General features: G+C 38.0%; 1 non-coding gene across 1 annotated transcript; it reads right to left on the reverse strand.

Annotated features, from left to right (window-relative positions):
- Window positions 1-3,190: 3,190 nt before the first annotated feature.
- LOC138745134 (U6 spliceosomal RNA) lies at window positions 3,191-3,296 on the reverse strand. The gene has a single exon (XR_011346062.1). It is a non-coding gene; the product is annotated as a U6 spliceosomal RNA (small nuclear RNA).
- Between the last annotated feature and the right edge of the window lie 1,791 nt (window positions 3,297-5,087).

Genomic DNA, 5,087 nt, shown 5'->3' on the forward strand with positions numbered 1-5,087 from the left:
CTTCCAGCAGGCTGTAAGATTGATGTTTATCCTTTTTCTGAATAAATTAAACCCAAAATATATTTTTGATATATTTATTTTAATTAATATATTTATGTATATGTGTGATTATTAAGTACTAGGCACTATGTGTGTATATGGGTGTATCATCTTCAATTATGCCCGGATAAATGCTGCTTCTGGGTGCATATGTGCAGATAATAATAAATTTGAATTGAAACTTTAACTTGAAGTATTTCCTGCGAACATAGACTGATGAACATCCAAATTAATAGAAAATAAGACCAGCAAAATCTGCAGATTACCTCCCCATCAACACCCAGTACCACCCGAGTGCTGTGCAGTAAACTGCAATTCCATCAATTATTTTATAGACTAAATTGTGACATTCACGAAGTCAGTAAAATGGGAAGAAGTGGTTTTTAGGTTTCAGAACATCTGAGATAGAATCGGAGAATGGGAACCAAAGTGAGAAATGAAACACAATGTCAGAAAGTACAGTCATGCACTTCATTGGAAATACAAAAAAAAACAGGGAGAAAATTGAAAATACTCAAATGCCATTACACCTGTGAGTTCTTGTGCAGGACACCCAGAAGGTAACCTTGCAGGTTGAGTAAGTGCTGAAGAAGGCAAATTCATTTCAATCGCAATAGAATGTCAGAGCAGGGAGATGATGCCGTGGTTTATAAGCCACGAGTGAGATCTCCATTGGAGTATTGTGAACAACTTTGGGCTATTAATTCAAGAAAGGATGTGCTGACATTAGATATGGTTCAGAGGAGGTTCACAAGGATGATTCCTGGAATTAAAGTGTGATCATATGAGGAACATTTGCCCTCTACTCATTGTAATTTAGGAGAATGAGAGGGAGATTCATTGAAATATTTCTTATGTTGAAAGGCATGGAGAGTATAGATGTAAAAAAGTTGTTTTCTATGGCAGGAGTTCCATGTCAAGAGGGCACAAGCTCATGATTGAAGGGCGTCCACATGGAGCAGAAATGGGGAGGCACGTCTTTTGCCAGAGGCTGTTGAATCTGTGCAATTTATTTGCATGATGTGGAGGCAAAATCATTAGGAGTAGTTAGGGCAGAGAATGATAGGTTCTCGATTAGCTGGGGATAATGGTTATTGGAAGAAAGCTGGGTAAATTTAGGATGAGTGGGAAAATGAATAGGCCATGATTGAATGGGGGTAGAGGGGGGGGGGAGTTGCACATGATGGATTGAATATTGTACTTTATTTAGACATACTGCACGTAAAATGCTATTTCGGCTCACAAATCCATGCCCAATTTATCCCCAATTAACCCACACACATGGTATGTTTGTGAATGGCGGGAGGAAACCGGAGGCCCCTGAGAAAAGCCATGAAGACACGGGGAGATCATGCAACCTCTTATAGACAGCCCGAGAATTTGAATACTGATCCAGTCCCGATCGCTGGTGCTGTGAAGGCTTTTCAATAAACGCTACGCCAACCATGTCACCCCGATAGCCCATGTCTGCGTCGATGTGTTATGGTCTGCTGGATATGGAATGGGTCATTCATACCTCTGAACCTGGCCCACCGTTCATTAGAATCAAGCTCATGGACATTGCTCAAGTCAGGTATGTACTAACTTATGATTTACTGAATTATTAAAATTGATCCATTTCAGTTTTGAATGTACACAGGGAAACTGCTCATTGCACTCTCATGACGAAGGAATCAAAATAGACACAGTGCTCTGAGAGAAGTTTTTTTTCTCATCTAAGTTAAATAAATTCCTCATTCAGAATCCACAACAATCGGGCCCGGACTCTTGCACAAGGGGAAACATATTTATCCTACCCAACCTCTCTAATTCTTTATTAGGTTGGCTTGAAGGACAACACCTGCATCCCAAGATTACCCACCTGCATCCTAACATTACCCACTTTCATCCAAACATTATCCACTTGCATCCAAACTTTACCCTAATGAACCCTTTTTGAACTACTGTCCTCGAAATAACAGATTTTTAAAAACCGATGAAAATTGTCCATAATATTTTAAATGCAATCTCCCTTTTGCCATCTCCAGCCATATCGAGACTTCAATGCACAGGTGGTTTAGTGCCAACTCAATACCTTTATAGCACCAGCGATCAGGACTTGGTTTCGAATCCCATACTGTCTGCATGGAGTTTGTTAGTTTTACCAGTGTCTACGTGGGTTTTCCTCGGGAGCCTCGGTTACTTCCCACCATTTGAAATGTACTGGCGTTGTACATTAATTGGGCGCAATATGGGTAGTTCGCACATGTGGGCCAAAATAGGTTGTTACCGTGCTTTATGTCTAAATTGAAAATTAGAAAATGGAATATAGAAAGATGATTTTCTGAATGAGCCTAACACGGTTACTAAAATCCTTGTACACCACATCTATCTAAAACAATTTCATCATTCCTATTAATTCTATAATCCACTAACATGCTCATAAATCCAGTCCCTAAGAATCCTCTCCAATAGTTTCCCACTATTTTATATAAGAGTCACTATTCTATAATTCCCAGGATCCTCCCTTTTACTTTTGAAACAAGAGGACCTAATTTGCTCTTCTCCAATCCTCCTCTACCTTCCCTGAGCTCCGGAACCACACACATATTACTGCCAACTCCCCAGAAACCTCACTTCCTGTAATAACCTGGGGTATATCTCATTAGTTCCTGGCTGTCTGACATCATATAGTGCCTCTTATGCACTGTTTATAGCATTAACATGAGTTTTAGTACCCTGTTTTACATCGTTGAGTAGTTTATCTTATATCTTTTTTTGGTCTCCTTATTGCCTTTTAAAAACCTTGCTTCTTTTGGGTTTTAAAAGCTTCAAATCCTCCATCTTCCTGCTTGTTTTTGAAATATTTTATTCCTTCTATTTTGCTTTCATGTTTTCTTTGAGTTCCACAATTGCCTCATTTCCCCAAAGGAATGCTTCACTTTCTAGTTGAAGATGTGTTCATGCATCTTCAGAATTACTTTGAGAAACTCGACCAATTGCTACTTGACCATCATCCCTATTTGACAATTCCAATCAAATGTGGCAAATTCCTCTCTCATGCATCTGGATGAACTTTACTCAAATGTAGGACCGACAGAACAATTTTAACTTCTCCTTGTAGCTTTCCTAGTGAATTCTTTCTTTGTTTATTTTTGTTGTTTTTTATTTAAAATATACGGAATGCTTCACGAATTTTCGTGTCATCCTTGCGCAGGGCCATGCTAATAATATCTGTAACATTCCAATTTTAGTATATGTGCTGCCGAAGTGAGCACAAATTTGTTCATATTCCGATCGCTCCTTCCTTAGCGTTAATCTATTTTCAATTCACGAATTAAATCTGGTACATTGCAAGTCAAAAAATGGCATTTCCTGTGTGTGCTTGACCACAAGGGCACCTCGTTAAGCTTCCTCAAATTCCCTCTTTTAGGATCTAGTGCCAACCTCAGTTTCCAGGTTTACTTGCATATTGAAATTTCCCATGACCCCAAGAATATTGCCTTTCTTACATGCATTCTCTTTCTGCTGTTGTAATTTAAATTGTATATCCTAGTTATTATTCGGACACCTGTATTTAACTCCCATCAAAATCATTGTTCATTCATATCTCTACTCACAAGAATTCTACATTTCTGACCCCACGTCAAGCAGGAACTCCAGAGCTCCTTGAACCCTCCCTCTCTCTTTCTGAACTAAAAAAGCTGCATCCCACAGTCATCCTGCCTTATATCCTTTGCACTTTTTCCAGCACAAGTACATCTTAGTGAATGGGAATTGCACACTTTCTTCCCGCTGTCTCACTAATGGTTTTTAAATTTGAGGAAAGTGGATGAATGTACACTTCTCAACATTGCATTTCATTGGCTCTTTCTCTGTCCATTCTCTCACTCTATCCAAACCCTCTGCAGCTTTCTTGTTTCCACAGCACAACCTAATCCTCCACCACTTTTGTATCATCTGCAAAAGTGATCAAAAATCAATTCATGCCATAATCTAAATAATTAATATAAAGCATAAAAAGAAGCAGCGCTAACACTGACCACTGTGGAGTACCACTAGCTACTGGCAGCCAGCCAAAATATGATTCCTGTCTTCTAACTTTCAGCTTCCTGTCAATCACCCAATCTGTATACTCAACAGTATCTTTCCAATTATACCATGGTCTCTTATTTTGTTACGCAGCCACATGGGCGGGAGGGAACATGTCAAATGACTCCTGAAAAATGAAAATACACAACATCCATTGGATCTCCTTTATCTAACCTATTGAGAGTGGCGATTTGGAAATTTAACTGCAAAGAAATGTATAGTGATATCATGGAAAGATGATAGAGAAATTTTATTAAGTAGATGGTATAATGAGTTGCAAAATTGTATACCTTTGGAAATAATTACAAATAGTTTAAGGAATCGAGTTGAAAATGTTTATAGTATTTGGAAACCATATATGGATTTATGGATAATTCTCCGTCCACCTCTTCGATTGAATTCCATCCTTTTAATTACAATTTTTTAATAACAATTAATGATTGTCTAAGCTAATACTATTGTATATTAAATGGTAGGTGTTTCTTTCTTTTCTTACCTTTTGGTGGGAGGGGGTTATGGGGAAATTACAGGAAATGCTGGCATAAAGGTATATATTTTTTGTATCATTGGATATGGATATTTGATTAATGTTTTATTCATTTTTGTTCCTGTAATGATGCAAACAATAAAATAAAATTTAAAAAATAAGGAGTCATTGATGAGACTCTATGGGGCACTGGTGAGAAGTCATTTGGAGTAACTGTGTGCAGTTTTGGGCTCTATATCTTAGAAAGGATATAGGAAGGTTGGATTGGGTTCAGAGGAGGTTTACCAGAATAAGGTTAACATATGAGGAATGTGTAGTGGCTCAGTGTTCATTAGAATATAGAAGAATGAGGGGGTATCTCATAGAAACATTTAATAATGTAGATGTGATTAAGATGGTTCCCCTGTTGGGTTATTTCAGGATAAGAGGGCAAAGTGTGACAGAGTATATAGATATGTTTTTAGGATATAAATTGGGATAGGTTTGTTAG

Source organism: Narcine bancroftii, chromosome 10 (assembly GCF_036971445.1).
Source record: "Narcine bancroftii isolate sNarBan1 chromosome 10, sNarBan1.hap1, whole genome shotgun sequence".
Lineage (NCBI taxonomy): Eukaryota > Metazoa > Chordata > Chondrichthyes > Torpediniformes > Narcinidae > Narcine > Narcine bancroftii.